The sequence below is a fragment of the Cydia splendana genome, chromosome 4 (genome assembly GCF_910591565.1).
Source record: "Cydia splendana chromosome 4, ilCydSple1.2, whole genome shotgun sequence".
Classification (NCBI taxonomy): domain Eukaryota; kingdom Metazoa; phylum Arthropoda; class Insecta; order Lepidoptera; family Tortricidae; genus Cydia; species Cydia splendana.
The window spans coordinates 16,879,888-16,905,954 of NC_085963.1; the positions used below are offsets into that span (position 1 = coordinate 16,879,888).

At 38.2% G+C, this 26,067-nt stretch overlaps 1 long non-coding RNA gene across 1 annotated transcript in view; it reads right to left on the reverse strand.

The window, feature by feature from the left end:
* The window catches only part of LOC134790058 (uncharacterized), a 444,063-nt gene that overhangs the window by 324,041 nt on the left and 93,955 nt on the right, over positions 1–26,067 (reverse strand). The gene's annotated exons all lie outside the window — the stretch shown is intronic.

Genomic DNA, 26,067 nt, shown 5'->3' on the forward strand with positions numbered 1-26,067 from the left:
ATTGTTTGAAAACACTATTGGATACGGTAGGTGGCGCTGCATAGGCAACTGACCGGGTCCGGTGACTAATTGCACCCTTTCAATATGAATGCATCTACCTGCGTCCTGCGAAGCTGTGACCTCATTGGTTAATGAATTTGTATCCTTTGTAACATAAGTTAGGTACCTAATTCAAATATGTCCCGGATCCATGTGTGTTTTTAAACTAACCTGGAACCCATTGAAATTAACACACACAATTTAATCCAAATCAGTTACTGTATATACAATTTGGTGATATACCGACACCAGCGCCACCTACCAGGTCTAATAGGGTTTCAAATAATCCAGGTACCCTTTGAAATATACACACAAAATGTCATCCAAATCGGTTTCAGTAAATCTAATTTGGCTGTATACCGATAGAGTCTGTGCGGAAAGAGAAGAGTCGTGGGATTTGAGGGCGCGCCAGTGCTACTTTATGGCTTTTGATATGCTGACAACACTGGTCACGTGATTATAGTACGACACTAAAGGTCATGATACTTGAATCCCTTTTGTTCCGGTTTTTTACCACGGCTTACTAAACGGAGCCTGGTGGTGGTGTAAGCTCGTCAACTCAGATTTATTTTGCACAAATTTGTTCTATACTTAATTGTTCCTCTTTGTTTAAATAAGTGTGTAAATTTAAAAGATCTAATAAGGTTTTTACTCTATTGACGCTAATTTTCCCTGTGTCAAAATTGCAAATATCAAAATTACATAATCGGTTTACCTTCAACTTTGATAAATCTAAAGTAACTGGCTTATCAGTCGTATTCAATATCCGTACGGGTATTTGACCTTTGTCTGGTCTTGAAATGACACCTGCTACAAAAACGCCTGCTTGCATTTCCTCGGCTAGTACCACACAATCGTCTACTAATTGTGACGTAATGTGAGTCATAACTTCGCATCGCGGAGGTATATTATGGACATACGTATTATTTAAATGTACTTGCATAGGTATCAAAACGGACTGACCTCGGTCCTCTAAAATTAGTGCATTGCGTTTATAACTTATGTCTGCATGGTAACGTTTGAAAAATTCTTCTCCTAAAATTCCTTGGGCTGCGCATTGCATATTCTTAAAAACATGAAACTTTTCTTCGCAAATGAAACCGTTAAAGTCTAAGTCTAAATATATATATCCTTCTGAAGTTAAATCTCCGCATACTCCCTTAATAGTAATGCTATGTCCTTGTATTTGTCTGAAAAGATCGGGTTTGTTTTGTAAATATTCGTACCTAATAGCACACAGGCCTGCTCCGCTGTCGGCCAAGAATTTTAATTTATATGTTTTACCTATACTACAAGTTACTGTGCTATAATTATCTTTATTATAACTAAATATTGCGCTATTCATATTAGTCACGAAAAAACTGCCTGTTAGGTTTTACATTATCGTGTGACGGTTGCATGTGCTGCGCACGCGTATTCGGGCGAGTGGGCGCGCGCGCAGGTCGGTGGACTGTAGCTGCACGGTCAGCGAAATTGTCCGGTCGTTTAACTCTATTTGTCGAGACGTGTTGCGAAATACCTGTGTTACGGTTATTATTGGAATAATACCGTGTCCCGAATGTATTTTTATTTCCTGTGTTAAAATCTCTGCCCTTATTCCTATTGTAACGAGCAGAGTGGGCATTCCGGTTCCCATAAGTAACCATAAAATGGGGTAGTCCATCCCGTAAAATGGGGTGAGTAGGGTTCGCGGGGAGAGTTGGGTTATGAATGGGGAGAGAAGGGATGAAAAGGGGGTGAGATGGGATTTTAAGACTACTGCTACAAAAATAATGTATTCCAATTTAATATGGGGCTATAGTAATAAGTACTCATAATAAAAAAAAATCGATCCAACAATCTTCCAAAGTCACCTTTGTATGAAAACCCAACTCACCCCAAATACGAGGGACAACGGGGTGAGGTGGGATTTCCTATTTATCGTCAAAGTTATGAAATGAAACTACCCAAAATAAAATAAAAACTAAAATACAAACGTCCGGAACACTTATTATACTCGTATACACCATTCAGTTTGCATATGTAAAAATAAAATGTTATCGAGGTTTGAATGTCAGTTTTGTCCCTACTCACCCCATTTTACGGTACCTACTAAGAAAAAGTGACCAAGGCCTCCAGTGCCCCAGCCTGGGAGAGACCACAATATGGTCTCCCATTTTTTCAGTACTTAGTACCAAAATGGTACTACTGAAAGAATCCCTTAATCAAAAACTTTTCGCATTACTATTCGAAGTATTAGAAATTCATTACTTATGAGTCTTTTGACACCTTTGTTTGTAGCACACTGGAGAGTTCTTTTTTTACCAACATGTACGTAAATACTTGCCCATTAAAAACACAAGGAAATACACAATCAATAAATACCTACCTACTTTACCTACCTACCGATAGTGCCACTTCGTTAAGCCCACTCCACACTCGTGCGCGAATCGCGGGAAAGAGACCAATTATTAATGCAAACTTTTCTGTAAATACCTATTTAATAATGTCCAAAATTAAATCTACTTAATTGAAATTACAAAGACACAGGTCTACGCCTACCAACGCTTCCCTATTAGGCAGTTACCCGTTAATGCTTTATTCTGTGGTTGTTTGAAAGACTCGAAGGGTAGTTGGAAAGTCAACAGAGACTTTATTAATTGAAGTGCAAGTTACCTATTTATCTTCAGCGGAAATGAACAGTATCCATGAAACATTAATTTACCCCTGTAAGTCTGCGCTGAGTACATAAACTGAGTAATTTTCAATATGGCCTGCAGTTTGTTGTTTTATATTCCATTCCTTAAGGCACTTTCATAATTTATTAATTTTCATAGCAATTTGGCTCACTGCATTTAAGGAAGGGGGTTAACTTTTATTCCCTTAAGGGGTATTTGCAATTCAAGAGGGGAATCTCAATTATTATGTCGTATTTAAAATTTTAACATAAGTACAATGATTAACGCGGTTCCTTTGTTTAATTGGTGAGATGCAAATATTGCAAAGTAAAATATCTATCTACGTCGGTACCTTTAATATTATGTTACGACCCATTAAAAGGCGCCCTTTAACTATTACGAGTATTAGTAGTCTACGCATCAACATATTTCAACGTCTTCCCCCGTTACATTCGCAAGAAGGGCCACCTTTACCAACTAGGTACAACAAGGTGGACTGAAACCTAGTACTCACGGTTCTACTTGTAATCCTGTAAGAGCATGGTAGAGCCTACGCCAAGGCAAATTATTGAGAGGATCTCATCTGGTTTGTCGTATTTTCGAACCTTTATAAATTTAGTCAGCCACCAACTCACAAACGGTTCACAGGTCGTCGCCTTTAAAACAAATTTACTAAACTAAAACCGTTTTTTTAACGTTACTTAATAAAAACTCCACGTAGGTAAGTATATTCCTAACGTAAGTTACTGAAAGCATCCATTACCAAAACTAGTGTAACATCGATTTCTGCCGGATTTATTCTGCCGCTTGAGTAATGTTATCGACACAACGACGGATGACCTGCCCTCGGGGACCGTACTGCGCTCATATTTCCATCGTCTCCCGTACTCGCTACAAACCAAACCAGTATTCCTTTGACCTCGAAATTTGTAACAACCTTATGCAGTATAAGATCATTCTTGCACCGGTCAACTTGAAGCGATTAACACAGGAAGCTATGAAAGCAATAGTCCTTCACGGCCTCGACAAAATGGCAGAGTTTAGTTGTAACATAACGGCAGTTTTGCCCTTTTATCGCGGAAGGCAGTGTAATGTCGACACGCATTACCGTCAATGCGAATTTATTCACCAATCCTGACCTACTTTTATCTAAACAGCCATTCACCTTTTTATAAGGACTTGGATTTTTCGGGGTACTTATGTTTATCATTAGGTATGTTTACAATTTGTATAAAAAGAGATGTTTTATATTAGCGATTTTTTTGACAAATCCTTCAATGATAATGCGCCTATATTTGTGGACGGCCTATATTTATATGAATATGAGATTAAGAGCGCTCTTACAAGAAAAGTCGAAATAATGCAAAATTGATGATACTAGTCGACGAAATTCAGGACTTTGCGCTCATTATTAGAAACAATGAGTACTTGTTCCAGTAAAAGCGTCTTCTTATCTTTATAAATATCGTTGTAAATATTAGAAAAAGGACTTATTAAATTAGTAATGATTTTTTTTCTGATGGTCGTTTCCGAAAAACCCCGTGAAGCACTGAATGGCGAGCTCTTATTTGGAAATGTTGAGAATTTTACTCTGCTAAACCTGGCTATTTTGTATTACTAATACCCTGTACTTTAGGCATATCAAACTATATTTTTCCTACATACCTTTGAGAAAGAGAAAATCAAAGTAAAACGAACTCGATTTTCTCTCCGAAACAAGTGTCAATTCCTACGAAAATCTACTTAATATCGAAGTCATTTTCATACTCAAGCAATCTGCAACGTTTGCTTATACTGTTGGTATACATTAGTGTTTATGAAATTCTACTATAATTTTTTGGCAATTTTTTGAAAACTACTCTATATTACCGATGACGCGCGCTGCGCCAGCTCAGTGCCGCGGCAGAGCTTGTAGAGGCAGGACGTGTGTCGGTCGGCTCCGCACATTTTCAACGGCGACGACGAGGTTTTTTATCATTGTGTGCGGCGGGCGCCGTGTAAAACGCTATACTGTGTGCGTGTAAACCGCAACGAGAGACTTTGATCCTAGCACTGTTTTTATAGTATTATAATTTATAATGGTACAGTTTAATAAACTACCGGACAGGATTAAAAATATTTGAAACGACCTGACATTCTATATGTATTTATTTGACTCAAGATAGTACTCAGGGTCTGATGATGGAGCCGGAAGGTGATCACCGGTACCAATCAACCATGCAACTAAACCACTTCGTGTTTAGGCTCGTTTTATTCATCTCAACAAGATCTTTGACACAAGATAGTACTCAGGGTCTGATGATGGAGCCGGAAGGTGGTCACCGGTACCAATCAACCATGCAACTAAACCACTTCGTGTTTGGGCTCGTGTGATTCGGCTCAACAAGATCTTTGACTTAAGATAGTACTCAGGGTCTGATGATGGAGCCGGAAGGTGGTCACCAGTACCAATCAACAATGCAACTAAACCACTTCGTGTTTAGGCTCGTTTTATTCGTCTCAACAAGATCTTTGACTTAAGATAGTACTCAGGGTCTGATGATGGAGCCGGAAGGTGGTCACCGGTACCAATCAACCATGCAACTAAACCACTTCGTGTTTAGGCTCGTTTTATTCATCTCAACAAGATCTTTGACACAAGATAGTACTCAGGGTCTGATGATGGAGCCGGAAGGTGGTCACCGGTACCAATCAACCATGCAACTAAACCACTTCGTGTTTGGGCTCGTTTGATTCGGCTCAACAAGATCTTTGACTTAAGATAGTACTCAGGGTCTGATGATGGAGCCGGAAGGTGGTCACCAGTACCAATCAACAATGCAACTAAACCACTTCGTGTTTAGGCTCGTTTTATTCGTCTCAACAAGATCTTTGACTTAAGATAGTACTCAGGGTCTGATGATGGAGCCGGAAGGTGGTCACCGGTACCAACCAACCATGCAACTAAACCACTTCGTGTTTAGGCTCGTTTGATTCGTCTCAACAAGACCTTGGACACAAGATAGTACTCAGGATCTGATGATGGAGCTGGAAGGTGGCCACGGGTACCAGTCTACCATGTAACTGAACCACTTCGTGTTTGGGCTCGTTTGATTTGTCGCAACAAGATCTTTGACACAAGGTAGTACTGAAGGTCTGATGATGGATCCGGAAGGTGGTGACCGGTACCAATCAACCATGCAACTAAACCACTTCGTGTTTGGCTTCGTTCGATTCGTCGCAACAAGATCTTTGACACAAGTTAGTACTCAGGGTCTGATGATGGAGCTGGACTGTGGCCACGGGTACCAGTCTACCATGTAACTGAACCACTTCGTGTTTGGGCTCGTTTGATTCGTCGCAATAAGATGTTTGACACAAGATACTACTCAGGGTCTGATGATGGAGCTGATGATGATAGACAGGTACCCGTCGCCACCTTCGCGCTCCATCATCAGACCCTGAGTACTACCTTGTGTCAAAGATCTTGTTGAGATGAATAAAACGTGCCTAAACACGAAGTGGTTTAGTTGCATGGTTGATTGGTACCGGTGACCACCTTCCGGCTCCAACATCAGACCCTGAGTACTATCTTGTGTCAAAGATCTTGTTGAAACGAATAAAACGAGCCTAAACACGAAGTGGTTTAGTTGCATGGTTGATTGGTACCGGTGACCACCTTCCAGCTCCATCATCAGACTCTGAGTATCACCTAGTGTCAAAGATCTTGTTGAGACGAATCAAACGATCCTAAACACGATGTGGTTTAGTTGCATGGTTGATTGGTAATGGTACCTTCCAGCTCCATCATCAGACCCTGAGTACTGTCTTGTGTCAAAGATCTTGTTGAGACGAATCAAACGAGCCCAAACACGAAGTTGTTTAGTTACATGATAGACTGGTACCCGTGGCCACCTTCCAGCTACATCATCAGACCCTGTGTATCTTCAGTGTCAAAGATCTTGTTGAGACGAATCAAACGAGCCTAATCATGTTACTACATGGTTGATTGGTATCCGTGACCACCTTAATCATCATCAGATCCTCAGTACCAGTTCGTTTTTAAACCCTCGTTGATACAAACTTTACATCCTATAGGTACCAAATGCAATGACGAAACATGTAAATAAGCGAGTAGGTACCTATAATTTCTTTCGAGTAATATACCTTCATAAGTACGAGTATGGGGCAATTCATAAATTACGTCGTTTCAAATGGGAGGAGTGGGGGGGGGGGGGAGTCTGGACATCGGATGATGGTAACATGACGTAGGAGGAAACAGATTCATCCGAAGCTTGATTTTTGGATGATTTGAGGGGTGGGGGGGGGGTCAAAAATCGTCAAAAATAGATGACGTAATTTATGAACAGCCCCTATGTACATTTGCACTGCATTTAGTATTTTCGTACTTACCAAATAACAGTTTTAGAACTTTAAAAGTTAAGTACAGTTAGTGTTGTTATGGTTGATTTCAATATGCTTCGCGAAGGATCAAGAATGTTTAATCCATCATTGTAGTGCGAGTGTGGTAGAAGGGATCGGCATACTGAGCTCGCACGGCCTGCCGCAGCGCGTAAAATACCTAAACTCGCTCAACGCCGAAATGTAATAGCGCTCTTAATTAAGGTACTTATTTTGATTAGATAAAAAATCGGACAAGTGCATCGTTTTTTACAAAGTGTTTCCGCAGTTCATGCTTGACTTTCTTATATGTTTTCCTGTAATCTGAGTATTATGTTGTGAGAGGCACTTCCGTTTTTTTTTCATTTTACCTTTCAATTCAGTTATTGTACTATGTAATAAATATCGAATTTCGTTTCGAGCGTAAAAGTGGATTGAATAATTAAATTCTAGTTAGTAAGTAGGTACTTACTTGATTACTTGGTCTTATTATATTGCTAGAAACTAGAGAATAAAACAAGGAGCATATATATGTAATTCTGAATGGAAAGGATTTTGGCTATAGTCCAAAACATATCAAGTACCACTCTCAGAGAATGTTGGAATTACGTTTGGTTATGCCAACCTCTTAGTAAAATTAGCTTCAGTTCTTGTGAGGATTGTTTTTAATGTTCGCTTATTTAATTATGAAACTGCTCAATTGTTCGAAATACTACTCTACTTAGTATTACGTAGGTAAAAGTACCTACGTAATACTAAGTAGAGTAGTATTTCTAACAATTGAGCAGTTTAAAATTTGTTTGATTTGTTTGAGTTTGAATTTGATTTGAGTATTTTAAAATACTCTGATTTCATAAGTAGACTTATACTTACTTCTGATATCATACTTAAACTTAGTGTATGGTACGGGTAATGTTAGAAAGCCGATTAAACTTAAGTTTACCCGGGTATAACTAGTATTACCCAAGCCTTTTGGGTAAAGTGCGAAAATTTAAACAACATTAATCTGTATTCGGGGTTTACCCATTCACACCTAGGGTCTACCCAACACTGGCTGGATAATGGTGTAAAAGTTGATTCGATTTTCGGGCTTTACCCAAAAGGCTTGAGTAATACTAGTTATACCCGGGTAAACTTAAGTTTAATCGGCCTTCTAACATTACCCGTAACATAGTCTTACTTATATTATACATACCTTCAACGTTACGTACCTACTCGAGTACGAATCGAATTAGTCATCACATATGGGCCTCTGAAAGCCTGTTACTACTCCTACCCTTTGATTAAGTAATTCCCATTCCCATTTGTATAATTTGGACCCATTGTTCCTCGGCGTTGCTGCCTGTTTCTTGGATACTAGTGGCAGGGGAGTACATCTTGGAAATCATTGTTCTATGTAATTTGATTATATGCTTGTTTGAAGGGAAAACGGCTTATGATTTACTTGAAATTTCAAGGGTATTATGGCGTGTGAAATAGGTCAAATATTTGGGTAGCCATTGTCTTACAGATTGACATATTTAGTATTAAAAAAAAAATATGGTTGTCTGTAAAGTCGGTTTACGGACGATAATTTTGCGTGATAACGTCATAACTAGTCATAAGAAAACATTGATGACAAACGTTACCATGGAGATTCGTCCACAACGTGACACTTTTTCTTGCATGCTTCACAAACCACGGGCAGCGGTATGTCTATCCGTCCTGGTATACTCCCGATATAATTGCCAATATAAAGCTTAAGTATTACCACTTAAAAGCATTTAAAGCTACAGGACGTGATTATAATCGTGAGCTATACCGTTATTACAGAGGACATGTTAAATTTTTGATAGGCGGCGCTTACCGACAGTACATGAGCAAAATGGAACGGGACATTACGGACGATCCGAAACAATTTTGGGGTTATGTAAAAAGTAAACGGAAAGACCGACGACAGATGGATGATTTGACATATGGGGACCGAAGAGTATCGGGGCAAGCCGCAGCGGATGCTTTTGCAGAGTATTTCAGCTCAGTGTTCCAGAGAGCGGTACCGCGGCTCGATGTGGCGGAAGCGATGCGGGTAGCACCGGGATTGGCTGCCGACGCGCCACTCGTTGCACTGGACAGAGTCGATGTTTCTGATCTTCGTCAAGCTGCAAAAAGACTCAAATCGCGTTCGGCGGCGGGTCTCGATGCTATCCCACCGTATCAGGTAAAGGATTGTATGTCTGCTTTGGAAGAGCCGCTTCTGCCTATATTCAATCTCTCATTGCAAACCAACGTATACCCGTCCTGTTGGAAGAAAACAAGAGTGTCACCTGTACCTAAGGGTAGGTTGGGGTCAGATATAAGCACATACAGACCGATCGCGGTCCTTTCTGTCTTCGGCAAGTTGTTCGAATCTATCATAGACTACCGAATCAGTCGTCAAATTGCATCACAGCTTACTGAAGCACAACATGGATTTCGCCTTGGGCGCTCCACTGTCACTAACCATGTTTACCATGTAGATTTGGTAGATTATGTTACAGCAGAAATGGATGCACGCCGACAAATAGACGCAGCTTACTTTGATTTTAGAAAGGCCTTTGATCTCGTCGACAACGACATCCTTTTGCAAAAGTTTGCTGCGATAGGTTTTGCACCTAAACTCTTGGGATTCTTCGCAAATTACCTGGATAATCGTAGCCAAGTTGTCAGGGTAAGAGGATATGAATCGGAACCGTACTACACTCGATCTGGGGTAAGCCAAGGGAGCACCCTTGGACCTACGCAGTTTATTATAATGATAAATGACTTACCGAGGGCTGTTAGGTCTGCTAAGTGCTTAATGTTTGCTGATGATCTCAAACTATTCTTGGGCGTAAGCAACATCACCGATTGTGTAGCACTCCAAAAAGATATAGATGCAGTGGTAAGGTGGAGTGAAGAAAATAAATTATATTTTAATGCAGCAAAATGTAAAGTTATTACTTTTACCAGAGCCCGGACGCCGATCTATGCTACATATACTTTAAGCGGCGATCAGATGGGACCTGTAACTGTGATTCGAGATCTGGGACTGACACTAGACACTAGACAGACAACTGGACTTCAGACAGCACGTGACTATGACATGCCAAAATGCAAGTAAAATGCTCGGATTTATAATGAGAGTAGCATATCAATTTTCGAATTTCAAAGTAGCAATGATGCTGTACAATGCTTTTGTTCGGAGTAGGCTAGAATTTGGAGCCATAATATGGAGTCCGCACGAATCGAAGTACACCACTATGGTAGAAAAAATACAGCGCAAATTCGGTAGGTTTTTGTATAAGCGTCAGTACGGATACTACCTATATCTGTATCCGTCGCTATTCGTATAAGGGATGTTAGGTCTGGATACGCTAGAGTTCAGGAGAAAGACGCTGACGTTGATCCACTACTATAAACTACTTAATGGTAGAGTTAGTGGTTCGGCGTTGATAGAGAGTGTAGGGCTGGCGGTGCCGGCTCGGAGCGCTCGGGACGGCTCGGGAGTCGGGACAGGCTGTAGCGCCGCGTCGCCGGCCGCCGCTGTTCGCGCGCAGCGTGGCGCGTACTCACTACGCACTGACAACGCGCCGACGCGCCGCGCCGGGCGTGTGCGCTTCTTAATGACATGGTCCAGCACCTCCCGGAGGTCGACGTATTTGCTGACAGCATAGGGACGTTTGTGAGGCTTGTGACGCTGTATTCTAACAATTGCTCTACATAGAATGGTCTTTAATGTATTATGATTATAGTGACGCTAATTGTATTTGACAATTTTTTTTTCTATTTTTTATTCCTTTGTTGACTTTTATCTTTATTTATCAAATGACATTTATATTAGAATACGCTTGATGTGATGACATTTTGTCTCTTTATGTATATTTTTTATTGAATGTATTGAATTTTTAAATGTTTTAATGTTAAAAATTTAATTAATGTGTAAGTGTTTTGGTCCAGCACTGTAAACTTGCATGTGGTATAAATAAAATAAAGCAGTTGACTTGTTTGTATGGGAGTTTATTACGCACTGACGTATAAAACATAAAATAATCAAATATACTTCAGAATTTAAACATGGAATCGTAGAAAAAGGACTTCAAAACTAGGCATAGACAATAATGTAAAAAAGTATCAAAACTACAAATACACCCTTAACATCCCACTCCCTTGTGTGCGAAAGCACACAAAACTAGCCCGACTAGGTATAAACTGGAATTTATGCCTCTAATCTGACCAATTTTTAGAAGGACGACGAAGAATTCCACCTGATGTGGCTACGTCCACCACCCTGACCACTCCGTCTCTGCCAGGGAATGTAGCAACAACGCGGCCGCGTGGCCAGGTTCCTCTGGGTAGGTTCTGATCAACAACGATGACTAAGTCGCCAACAGTCAAGTCGTGCTCTCTGTTCTCTGCTATCTGGCGAGGTTGCATGGTTGGCAGAATTTCTTTGACCCAACGGTTCCAAAAATGGTCGGCCAATCTTAACGCCTTTCTCCAGTCAGTAATAACCAAGCAGTTGACTTGTTTGTATGGGAGTTTATTACGCACTGACGTATAAAACATAAAATAATCAAATATACTTCAGAATTTAAACATGGAATCGTAGAAAAAGAACTTAAAACTAGGCATAGACAATAATGTAAAAAAGTATCAAAACTATATACAAATACACCCTTAACAGTTGTTCATCGATTTATAAGACGTTATCACGTCAAAAAAAGAAAATAGTAGAGCGCCCGGCGAAAGAAAAGTCTTCTAGAAATTTATTTTCGCTCATGTCGTCTCGGATATGGGTGAATATGGTATCGATGCATTTAGTGTAATACCCTGAACACAAATATATGAGATGACAAGCGCGAAAGTGGTGGGGGTAGTTGCTGTGACGTCATAAAGTCGGCAGTACAAACTTTTTTTTGACGTGATAACGTCTAATAAATCGATGAACACCGGTAGCATGCACGAAAAAGTGTCACGTTGTGGACAGATCTCCATGGTAACGTTACGTAATGAAATGGTAATGTTTTCTTATGACGTTATCACACAAAATTATCGTCCGTAAACCGACTTTACAGACAACCATATTTTTTATTTTCTTTTAAACATACCATGTGGAGTAATTGAAAGGGCTTTGTGAGTAGATCACAAATATATGTATACCTAACATGCATACACTGAGAACCACTCAGCAGTTATGATTCGTTTTCAATTAAAATCACTGACAGATTTGAACCAGCTATTTGCAAGGAGGCGTAACCTACCGCACAATAACACTTACCTACTAAACTGTTAATGCACTTGCATTTTAAAATAGACTCAACATGTTTTAGCAATCCACGCGAATTTCAGTAGATGATATAAAACTTTATACATTAATTTTATCTTAATGGTCCGTTAATGTTACTCCGCTAGTAAATACCTCGTACAAAATGAGCAGCATTAATTAAAACTAGCTTATGCATTTTCCAAGTGACCCTAGGTTGCACAAAGCTAAGGCTTTTATGCTTTCAGCCGGTTGGCGGTTGACAAAGAGTCAACAAAATGAGACTAATAACACCGTAGCTGCAAATAACGCTAGCCTCATTTTCACACTTGGAAAATAGTGAATTTTCCATCTCCAGGCAATATTTCTTAAGAGCTAGTTATTATTGGTGAAAAAAACTTTATTACTTCACTTGCTTGTTGGCTTACAGATGATATTAAATTTTTATATGACACTTTGTTGTATACATAAGAACTCTCCACAGAAAGTTGTAATACACCTTGTTTTGGCTTGTATGACAAATAATGTTTTTTGGGAATGTGTTACTAGTCCGGTTTGTCCGCTCCAAGAACAGTTTCTCGTTAGCTGCCGTATTGTTTTTAAAAGCTATGAATAACTTCATAATTATACACAAATGGGGGAACCACCCGTAGGTAACTTAGCGTTAAAAATACAGAAGCTTTCAATCTTTCAATTACCATTCGCATGGCTTTCAGTTTCTTCAGTCTCCTCAACTTGAGAATTAAATAATGTATTTACATGCAAAAGGGCATGCAGCCTGCAACTTTACCTGCGTAACATTATACTTGTGCATATATCGCATACTCTTTGAGCGACTCGTCAAGGGCCGAGTGCGCGTGCAGGCTTGCATTAAGTTGTAAGGCATTAATGCACCGCCGCGCCGCCTGACCACGCCTGCTCATAACACGGGAACTTAATGCCGACTTTTTGTAGCCGACTCAAATTCGCAACACGGCTCGTCTACCCTTTTAAAATGAAAAGCTAATTCATATGAATTACCTTACCGCTTGCATACATGGTCTACCTATTTCGGGGTACTTTTGCGTAATATGGCTGCGAAATTCAGAATAAATAGCGATGTCTCCTCATTTTCGTAATTATTCTCCAAGTTTTTAAATTACAACGTGATATTTCGGATCAGTTAAAAAAAACAAAAGTACTTTTATTTGAACATTCTCATAAATGGTGTTATCTAAACTTTTGCAATTATCTTCGAAGCAGCTTTCGCGAGTTCAGAAAACAACCCTTTCAGACTCTCGACTTAGCGTTTACAATTTAAAGTAATCTAGTGATTAAGCTTAACTGTTGATGGTGGTTTTATCCCTGTGCAGTTTGGTAGGTTATAAGAAGTATATTGAACCAAAGGAGTAAAGTGTTATGAATAAATAAGTATTCCCCGCAAAATGATATTGTGGCGAAGGAAAGGATAGTCTCAGTCTCATTTAGCGAATGCTCTGCTTGGTCCGGGTACGATATCCTAGAAGGTAACACTTCGTTGATTTCGTTAAAACTCAATGAATATTGAAATATTTTATAATCTGTGAGGTCATTTATTTACAAACAAGTTATATACAGTAGTATTACTAAAAGAAATTAATAACTAGCTTAAATCTAAAATAGGAGGAATGAGGAATTCTATTTCTTGTTGCGAATATTACATAGTAAATATTAATTGCTACCCAGTTTTTACAAATTTCTTCGACATAAAGTTGAATTGGAGGAACGCCGATAAAATATAGCTTTATTTATACTAATCAGCAACTAAAGTTGGCCCAAGCTAACTCTACATGGCATTTGCAATGACAATGACAAAGCATGGCAATGTCATCATTCATGTCAAATTTCTATGAAAATATGACGTTTGTAACATTTTCTCACTTTGTTATGTTCAAGTCGGTGTAAAGTTAGTTTAGACGGACTCTACTTATTCTACTGATTAGTCTTGACTGTGTCAGGAATTCTAAAAAGTTTTTGGTGCCGCCCTTCCACACATCGATTGAAACCACTTTTATACCCTACCCACATATGTATTACCTAACCCTTTGCCTATGTATTACCTATGATTATTGAATAAAGATAGTAGTATTTCGTTTTTGACTAAGAAAATTGTATTTTACAGAAAATTTTGCATCTAAGTAAATGACTTTTATCGCTACTAACAAAATAATTTGGGCATATTTCTGAAACAAAAGAAGCGTTACGGTAAAGCCTCTATAAACCGTAGAATATTATTTGGCATAAGATTCGCGTTTCGGCCTAACGAGCTTTTGAAATTTTACGAGACCCGCGAAACCGAGATTTGCATTCTAGTAATTTCACAAATGTTTTTTACTCTTTCGTTTTCCAACAATTCTTTCCCTTTACAACCCGAAGTTTATGGAGTTTCTTGTAATGACTAAAATACAAGCGTATAATTTTATGCGTTTGCTGTCTTCTGAAGAAGTGTTATTTTTTTATATTTTTCTTTTATTTGCATTAAGTAACAAGAAATACCATAATTGTAAACTTGAGTGATTGAATCCATCCATCTTCGATTTTGAGTTTTTATATTTTACTCTCGTTTTGCCAAATCTCCTTCATTGCACAATCATAAAATGTCAGCTTTATTAGCCCATACAGCATCAATAGAACTATCTCCTATTAGGCTATACCTACCTTATTACCTTAGGTACAATAGGATTGTGGATGGCTTCGCCATGCATAATATATTATGATGAAGGGTTTACAAGCCACGAGACAAGTTAAGCAAGAGGTCAGACTCAGCCCATCCGTCAATGGAAAGTACTCCATTACGTCCTGCCTATAAATTTATGGCTTATACAACACATTTGTCAAATCGATGACCCGGTTTCGAGGGCTATAATGTTTGCGGTGTGCTAAACACGTAAGGGGAGAATTAAAGTGTTTGGATGGCAAAATTGTCAACGTTTTGCTGACGTTTTTCACGGTTGATGCTACATGTGTATTTACCATAAATGTAGTAATGGTTAGGAATAAAACAAAAAAAAAATACTTTTCCAAATATAGATACTTTTTACAATGGCAATAAAATAATGCAGTCTGTTTTTAAATATTATGACTAAATACATATTTTTAAAACAACTCATAAAGTAAATTAAATTACACCCTTGATACCAATGAAACATTATATTAAAATCTGTTGCATAAAATAATTTGAGTTCTATTACTTTAGTGTTAAGTATAATCTTGCACAAGTGCAAGCTTTTTAACGTTAGAGACGCGACTAGATTAATATAAACGTTGTCTAGGTACTTCTGCTGCTGACTGTACTGCTGCTGATTCGTAACGTTCGTGGTGTTATTAGTAAAACGTACGAGCATGTTACAACCGAACAATTACAAATAAATAGTTCCTACACAACGTTACGTTACCAACAATAGTAAAAGCGAGCTGTGCTCGTAAATTCACACGTAAAAGCAAAACGAGGGCTTATTGCAAGTTGCAATTTTCAACTACGGACAATAAACAATTCGCTAGAAATAAGAGTAATTACGAGTATCCACCTGAACGGAGCGGCAATAAATCCATTTAGCGCTGAAGGGGCGCTGATTCCTCCGACAAAAGCCCAGCCAGTGCTTGCAATTTAAACTTTACACTTGTATGCAACTGTCCATAACATCATTACACGCCTGGAATTAGTTTGCTGCAAATTTGGACATTTTCACGCCTGCAGAGGTGGAAAGTTTAAGAAATTCGGGTAACAGGATGACAAACTGCACGTAAACGAGATGGTAACAGCAATTAAAACACTAGTTAACGTCCGTCTATTTATTTAAAGCACTAAACTTCGAGGGCAGTTCAGTGCAAAATTATACCATGTTTTTACCCTACTGCCGGAGAGCGGATATGCTTTTTAAGTATAAGCTTCTATGCGTTTACATATAATATATCTAATTATTTAGGTCCGTTTGACGGACTACAATGTATTAGACATTACTAGACCTGTGAGTGATATAGACTATATTAAAACTGCTAGTTAAACTTAACCGTATAGTTACTTAATTTCTTTGAATCTATTACTTGCTCATTAAGAATATTTGCTTGGTTGCATAAATATAAATACATAGCTAAGTCTTTCTCAAATAAATATATTAAAAACTGGCATCAACAAGTAAACTAAACAAACGTCATCCACTACATCCCCTCCCCTTACATAATCAGTGTCCGACGTAACATATTAAACTTTTTCTGCTCACAGGGCCCGCGAAAGAGAAAACGGAGAGCTCTTTTTGTGCCTCTGAAAAACTGGTGTAATTTATTTTCCCTTGGTGCAATATTTAGTGCTGTCCATTACTAGAGTTCGCGACCGAACATTATTCACCGGCATCCATCTTTTTTCTCGACCACACGCGTGCGGTCCTCGACATTAGCTTTTTCATTCATATTCTTCCCAAGCTTTCCAATATTACAAGTCGTTCTTGCTCCGTCTAGCTATATTATTAGTAATCGGGAACCATCCATCTTTCGAAACCTGATGGCTTTGCCCTTTTGTTTGGCTGAAAGGTCTGACTTCGTTGTTGGTGGAATCTAATTTTCCCTTCGTCTCTTTTTTCACCTTTGGGTTTGACACTATATTCACTATACCTAAGTACGGACTCTCTTCATCTTAGGACTGTTCCGGTTGTATTAAAGGAGGTCAGGGTCTGCTAAATTACAAAAAAAGCAGCTGCCAGACGATACTACCTCATGAGGATTAGTCCGGGTTTATCATGTTTTCCTTCACCAAAAAGCATCAAATAATAATTCTTACACAAGTTTCAAGGAAATATCATTGCCCATTGGTATGAGCCGGGATTCACACCCGAGACCTAAGTTTTGGAAGCCGTACATCCTCCTTAGCGCAGGGCCGTCAACGTGCTCATATTTTTTATACCTGGTTTACTCGACTATCTTAATAACCAAGAAGAAGCGTAAGGCTTAAATATTCGTTACCTTTTTTTACTTAAACGACTGCCTTTGACCTCTGACTTTTCAACTAAATGGCGAAATAAGTTGTTAGTATTAGGCGAAGTAAATACTTAGTTATGTTAGGCTTTCAGTGGGGAACTTGACTTAAAGTTCTAAAACCACCCGAAAGGCTAAGTGGCTTAACGATAGCTCTTGTAGACAAATGGAATCTTACACACAAATATACAAATGTGTGGGCCCTACTGTTTACCCAAACCGCGATTAGAATGATAATTTGTCATTGTCGAATAAATTGCGATTTTGAGAAAAAAATGTACCATTTACCTACTTACATATTTCAGAAACTAATAATTTTTGGGTTATTCCTACTCACAATCACGAATACTATTGATTCAAAAAAGTGTCCGTTTAAACGACAGTGGACGACTGCTTCTCCGTACAAATATAGTCCCCGTTTTCCTCTTAATCCGTTCGTTTGTCCTGACACTTATCTTATGACGGGCGAAGTTTATAGTCTAAGTACCCTAGCTAGCGCGTCAAAAGTGTTCAGAAGTATACAATGTTAATATTCGCCCATGCATTGGCAAATGTTTGCGTTGTTGAGCGCGCGAAGTGATGTCGCGATGCACTGCGGACGTCCGCCGGCGTCTCGCCGCTAATGCGCCATGCACTTAGCCCAATCGCCCGCTAAATGCAACCCGCGACTTGCAAGAGGTGAGGAAATGTGAATATTACTGATACGGGAGCTATTTAAATCTAGGATGGAATTGTAAAAAACTTTCCTTACGGTCCATACTGCCCTCCTAAGCTAAAAAGCGGTATTTGCATAAAATTTTAATTGAAAATACGTCCTTTTAGCTTAGGAGGGCAGCATAGTTATGTAGAATTGTAGATAAACAATAGTAGATTGTTAACCAAGGGTTGAAAGGCACCCATTTCTGTCGAGGTAGTTTGGCGCTCGAACGCAGTGAGAGCGCCAATAGTCCGAGACGGAAATGGTGCCTTTCACCCGAGTTAAACACTCTACTTTTCATATCGAATGCGAGGAAACCAAACAAGACAAGGCAATTTCGCAAAATCAGCAATTGAAGTACCTAATAGACCTACGGCCATGATTTTTTTTCATTAGGACTTACTTGCAATCGGAGACTTTACAAGTGTAAAGAATAATAACCCCTAGCGAAAATCATTTAGATTGCAATATTTACGAAAATACACATTTTTTAACAAACTGCAGTAATTTTAAAATGGTTTGTACATTATAGTATGAAAATCAGCGGGATTGCCTCTTACTTTTCAATTTTATACTTTTTCGTTCTAAAAGCCGCAACAGGTTACCGGACCGCACCGCGACCTTGGTGCACCGCACCACGTAATAACATAATAAAAGTATTTTAAATATTAAATAACTATTTCATTAATAATATAACAAAATTTATATCTTGTATTTTATTTTATTTTCATGAATATAGTGCTAAATAACTTTAAAAACCAATTTAATATCGTACAAAGGTTTAACTGTGGCTGTATAAGATTTTACCTTTGCTCATTTACGCAAGTGTAAGGTTTAAAAAAATATTTTTGGTGTATTCCTGTTGGTTCCCGCCTTACGAAATCGAGTAAATAGAATTCAACGAAAGAAACAAGAAAAAATTGTTTTTAACAATTTACTTACATCATTTTTTATAAAAAAAGGATCAACGTGGGATTAGTAAAATTAAACAATTACCAATTGTTCCAAGCGAGGAAATAAAGACACTATTTTTCCATTTTGTTTCCACCCAGTTGTTCGTGGGACGGGGACGCAGAGGAGTACACTACTTTTCTGCGCTAGAGCATAAACGTATCACTTTCTGCGCACCTTTTAGAACAACAACGACCCACTTTCAGAGCATGAGATATGAAAAACTTCTTTTACGTTTATTATGATTAACATTTATTTACAAATAGCACATTCGTTGGATTTGGTTACCTACTGATTATATAAAGAGATGGTAAACCTGCCAGGGTGCCAGGTATAGAATTTTAATACGAAAGTTTTACCGAGATAAAGAAAGTAGAGATTGGTGGTTAGTCGAGTAGTGGAGATTAATAGTAAGACTGTGTCGAGCGTATTGTGTAATTTAGCTCAAAATTTCTTTAAAAAATTGATAAATATACAATCAGTCACAATTACATAGCTACTTTATGTTCCATGTAGTCCATGCAGTTTTGCATATCGCTGTACATACCTACTCTCCGGCGGTATATATATATGTATATATTGTAGCGATGCTACATAATTTCCTATAGCAAACATATACTTTCTCATACAACATAACCTGTACAACATTAGTGTCGCATTTTCGACAGAATAACATACACCAGAGTATGACACTTATGTAAAACTGTAACGTACCTTCCTAGCTGCAGGTTGATTAGCATATACAGCCGCATGGCTAGCCTGTTAGGAAGAATCAAGCCCAAACAACCATGCCACTTTGGCGAAACTTGTCATCCAATTTGCATGAAAAGTGCTGCACAGAACTAGACTTTATGCACACGAAAATGATCCTTGCAATTAACTGTAACTGTTTATATCGATCACATCCTGATTTAATTAGTATTTTAGAATCATTTATGAAACTATTTAGAAACATAAAAAAGACTTTCGTTGGGTAGTTGTCAGTGTCAAAGCGCAATGACAGCCATAAAATAACGCGTTTAGTTACGGCATAAGCAGGGGATATTCCAAAGGAAATAAGGTAGAAACGTACAATAAAAATGTAATTATTGGTAATTATTATTAAACACTTAAAATACTACAAGTATTAATGAACAGTAATATTTTTTGAGAATCATTTGATTTGGAAAAGATTTAAGTTGGCTTGACGTTTAATGTGTTGATGTGAATCTAAACGCGACGTGACCGGTAGGTGAAGATTTGGAACTGTCACTGACACTTGGAATGGAAATACGCTAGCATGTAGATGGCTCCTGGTTAAAGATTAAAAGGAATTGCCTCGTCTCCTTCCGCCGCCTGGTCCGGCTGGTGGGAGACCAATTTGTAATGTGCGTATATCGCTGTGCGTGAATTGTGCGCGTAATTTACCCAGTGCGTCCCGTGTCGCCGATGGACATGAGCACGGCTGGTGGTCGTGTTTCCTGGCGCGTCGTTGCGCGCCCCCGATTCTGCTGAGCGTCATGTTGACGCTGCTTCTACGCCGTAGGACGCGGCCCTGATCTGCGGGCCGTGTGTCGGATGGCTATGCTGCCACCCGACGATTCCAAGGTGTCTTCGCGCGGGTCCTTCCCGTGAAACTCCAAGCGCCGCGGGTTGTTCTCGCCTTAGCTTGTCACAGCTGGGGCTCGATGAACGCCTGCCGCCGGCCTATAATGTTCTACCTGCTACGCTAAGTTCCAGGATGAAAGCTACACCCGGTATCCGTGAGTGCACTAGACTTTCGTTTTAGGTTTTGGCCAAAACCCCGCGTTTCGCCCGTCTCGCGATCGTAGGTTAAGAATTACCATAGTGTCGGCCCACAGCCGCCGATGGCTTGCACAGTTACCTATATCACATTGTTCCTAGCGCCCGCTTAGGCGGTGTGCCATGTATCAAATTAGTATACATAATTAAATTGCATGTTGTTTATTTGGCCTTATCTTTTCTCAACATCCCACTAGGCTCCCAATAACCAGGTTGATTCAACAAGAGGACCCTTGTACTCCAAAAGTCCAATGTTTTATGGCAGATCCTACCCGTGACATTATTTCCATTAATTAGCGAAATCAGTCAAAAACATCACTTTTCCTGCCTTACATTCTACCTAACTTTAAACCTTATTTTTTATTCACTACAAACCCCGCGTCTCGTCCGTCTTATTTTTTATTCACTACAATATATATATGTACATGGTGGCCTTTTTGTCAACCGGCAAATATGCTGGTCATTTTACAAAAAAGACGCATATTTTAAATGGTTTATTGCAAAATATGGTCATTTACCCTCCGAGGATACCTTTACTAATGTATCTTTTGAACGTAAACAAGAACGGTTTACTCATCTGAATATCCTAATCCTGTAGTGGTCAGTAATCAGTCGGGTGTAAGCGTGCCCAGGGATTTAGTTTCAATCACGCGGCGCGCGCCTCGCTGTCATTAATGCATACTAAACACCACACGTAGCACTTTGTTTATAAAATCGGGCTTCAGACACCCGGTCAGGGTTTTCAATCTTGATTCTAAGCGGTTTTATATACCCTGCTTTGAACATTAATATGTAGATGCCTTCTAGGACTATGCTCTCATAGTCGTAAACAGTCAGCTTAAAAAATGACAACTATACACCCGATTGTAATACTAAGTGGTTTTATATACCCCGCTACCAGATAAAGTCTTTGTGTCATATAGAACTACATAACTACATACACAGAACTACATAGGTGGAAAATAAAATCGCTTATTAACCTGTATCTGAGGGGCTACCGCGAAAACCGATATTCGCAAATTGCGGGGATCTTTCTCTTTTACTCCAATGAAGGCGTAATAAGAGTGACAGAGAAAAATGCCCGCAATTTGCGAACTTCGATTTTCGCGGTTATAGCCCAGACACTGATTAAATGCTGCTGCCGTTAATAAATATCCATAATAATAAGTAACCAATAACAGAAGGGGCTCTTTATATTGGTAGGAAGTGTCTGTTCGAGAAAAGGAAAACGGTAAAAAATAGAGATAATACTCCTAAAAATACGTGTGATACCTCATTACATTAGATTCGTAATGATGCCTAAAAAAATGTATTCGAAGCGTGTATTAGCACACAAAAAATTACAAAAGTTATTAACAAAAAAAGGGAGAAAAAAGTAGATTTTTCTTATTTCCCAAATATCTCAAAAAGTATTAATATTTAAGAAACCAAAATTAATATTATAAAAGAGGAGGATATTTCCAATCAAACATTCCATACTTCCAGAACTGTATCTCCATTATTTATACTTTTTATTCAACGCTGAACACAGCCCTCCGCGCCTCATTTTCGGAAAACGCGCGCGGCGTGAAAAAGTGATTACGTAAATTAAATATAATTTTAAAGATATTAAATATTCATTGAAAAATTAAAAATAAATATGGTGTATTAAAACATGTCAATAAATGTAATACTTGTAGAAATTAATCTTAAATTACTTTTTGAACAAGTTAGGCAATTGTTAATGAACAAAATTTTCTCGAAATTCCTTCTTTATTGAAAACGAAAAAAAAAATTATAAATAACTATTGTAAAATTTCCTCGCTTTCTAGAGCTCTTCTCATAGACATGCTTAATAAGATCACGTTATAAAAGTTCTGAAAAAAAGAATAGTTTGGTTATAATATTGTTTTATATTTTACAATTTTACCTTGATTTTTCGTTTTTCGTCAATTTTCTATGTTATTCTAAAACTTATTTTAAGCAAAGTATTAACTTTATTAAAACATTTATAATGTGATCTTATTAAGCATGTATATAAAAATGGCTCTAGAAAGCGACATTTTACAATAGTTACTTATACTTTTTTTTTCGTTTTCAATAAAGAAGGATGTTCGAGAAAATTTTGTTGATTAACAATTGCATAACTTATTGAAAAAAGAACTTTAAGATGAATTTATACAAGTAATACATTAGTGAATAAATCTTTATTTACATACAATATATATACAGTGGTACTACTAAACGAAATTAATAACTAGCTTAAATCTAAAATAGGCCCTTGAGGCATTGTACCAAGGATGCTGGCGGCATTTCCTCGCTGTATCGCAATGCTGATACGTTGTGCGAGGTAGCCGCCAGCTCTTCGGTCACCAGTTACGTCAACCAGACGCTTCGCGATTTCTGCGAACAACTTATGCGCGCTGGGACCCCATGGACCTAGAGTTTCAACACCAAATGGTACAAAATGGTACTCTCTACCGAGGCTCTTATATTTGTTACGTTTTAGAATTTCGGCGCTTTCCGCCGCTCCGCCCGCTTTTACAGTAGTCCGTTGGAGGTGGGACGGTGCCAGTGTGTCTACGCAGGTAGCATCCCACACCAACATCCGTCCCAAGCTCCAAGGAACTAAGGACACTCCATCGGGCCTCTTGCCATCATCCCTGATAATGCCAGTCGGCTCAAGAAGAGCAGGCACATTGATGGTGACAAGAGACCGACGGACTATGTCATTAAGCGACGCATGTCTCGAAAAACGGCTTGCACTTTTTTGACAAGATAATCCGTGGTGTCCCAGTCGGTCCACGTCCGTTAGTTAACATGTTTTAAATACACCATAATTTTTTTAAATTTTTGAATGAATATTTAATATCTTTAAAATTATATTGAATGTTACGTAATCGTATTTTCACGCCGCGCGCGTTTCCCGAAAATGAGGCACGGAGGGCTGTGTTCAGCGTTGAATAAAAAGTATAAATAATGGAGATACAGTTCTGCAAGTATGGAATGTTTGATTGGAAATATCCTCCCCTTTTATAATATTAATTTTGGTTTCTTAAATATGAATACTTTTTGAGATATTAGGGAAATAAAAAATATACACTTTTTTCCCCGTTTTTTTGTTTATGACTTTTGATATGTTTTGTGTGCTAATACTCGCTTCGAATACATTTTTCTAGACATCATTACGAATCTAATGAGGTATCACACGTATTTTTAGGAGTAATATCTCTATTTTTCACCGTTTTCCATTTCTCGAACAGACTATCAGAACCTTTCACAAAATCAAATCCAATGAAGACCATAACCTTCAGTTTGTTTTGTAAACACAACAGGGTATATGAAGCACTGCTTCGACTACAAGTGAGCGAGTGAGTGACGGGCAATTAGTAAACGGAGGTTGCCGGAACAAAGGGCCTCTTGGTTTCACTTAATTAAAAAGAAAATAAGCCGACGCTGAGAAAAATGGCTAAAAATTAACAAAACTCAAGACTGCAGTGTGAAGAAAACAACCGGTTGAGAGTTTGTTGAAAATGAATTGTTGCAGTGTTAATAACTAAGAAAGTCCAGTCCTTATCTTTATAAAGAAAATGAAAAAACTGGGTTTGGTGGTTGGTTTTGGTGGTGGTCAGACAAAAGTCAAAAAGTAAGTAAAAATAAAACCGCGCGTTGCACGCTCAATTTAAGCTACAAAATTTTGCCTTAAGTAGTAATTGTAGGTATTGTTGTCGAAGTCCAAAGTATTTTTAATGGAGCACAGTAAGTTGAAATGAAAATGACGGTTATAAACAAAACGAGTTCAATTCAAGCGATATTTATTACATTTATACACAGAACTAACTTAATATGGAATTAATTATATGTTTCCAGGGAAATTAAAGAGTTTTATCAACCATCAATACATTTTTAATTACTTGCAGATACATATTGAATAATGTTCGTTATAACTCTAGATTTGAAATTTGTTTCGACTGGAATATTACTTAAAATATTCTCTAAAATTATATAACTCATGAGGGCTACATTACAGAAATATTACGCAGTAAAACTTAATTTTCACACACTCCTCGCTCCACTCGGCAACTTGTGACCAAGTTTGGCTTTAATTTTCCGGGCTCCATAGCTCGGTGCGCTACAATAGGCGGCCCGCAGCCATCATTAAGGTGCGGTTCAGGCCTTTCAGTGCCCGTTCTAGTTAAAAACTGAGTAATAGGCTCTGTTATGCGTTAATATTAAACGTGGACTTACTGGACTTCATTATACTTTGATTTAAGCTGACAATATATTCTACGTCAACAGACATAGAGAAGAGATCCCAGCTTGTCTGTGACTCCCAATAGAGTGGCCTTATTTGGTAGTTTAGGACGTTCGAACAGTTAGAGCGTTCGAAATCTGTAAAATTCTCTATACATTCTTCACTGAACTCTGTTAAAATTTACAGAATTTGAAGTTGTGTGAAGCAAGAATATGATCTTTCCTGGGCTTTAAATTTTAGGCTATCTGTCAACTCTCAACAACTAAGTAGGTACTAATTAGTTTAAATGTATCAAAATAAACATCACGTGCTATGGTCACAGTATCTAAAGTAATAATAGCTCTGGTTACCCGGAGTTGCCCTCTATAGAAATAGTTTTACAAGCGACATCTGTAGTTTTATAGGCGAACACAAACTTATATAGAAGTTTTTAAAGCTTGAATCACGTGCTAACTTTACTGGGTCGTACAAAGTTGCTATGGAATCTTTCTAAGAAAACGACTTTGTATCAATTACGACGTCCAAGTTGATGTAAGGAAGAGTAATAATTTATATTGAAAATCTGCGGCAGAAATCCCATTTTATACCATGATTTTATACACTTTAGAGTTTAATACCTCATTAATTTCTTTTCATCTTTTCATTTCTTAAGAATGCTGCATGTTCTTGGCTATATTACCGTAATACACTACATTATGATATGTATGACAATACTACTGGAGAGCGATTCAAACTTTATGATCTTGTTATGGATATGATCTGGCAGCTGTGAACAATGACATTTCTGATTGAGTCATGTTATGAGCTGTCAATGCGTGTGTGGGTGTCTGACTGTCAGTAATCTGAAAGATCATATATTCATGATCGTTTCATAATTAGATTAGTTGTAAAGATCGAATCGACCTTCATGAGCACTAGGATTTTAGATATTATTAACTTACTATTATATAGAAATAAACATGTACACATTATTTTCAGGCTAACTTTATTTTACTCTAATTAAGCTCCTAGAAATCTAGGGAGAGGGGCAAATCAAATAGACGTAAAATAAATATTTAATTAGCAACGTGCTAGCTAGAGT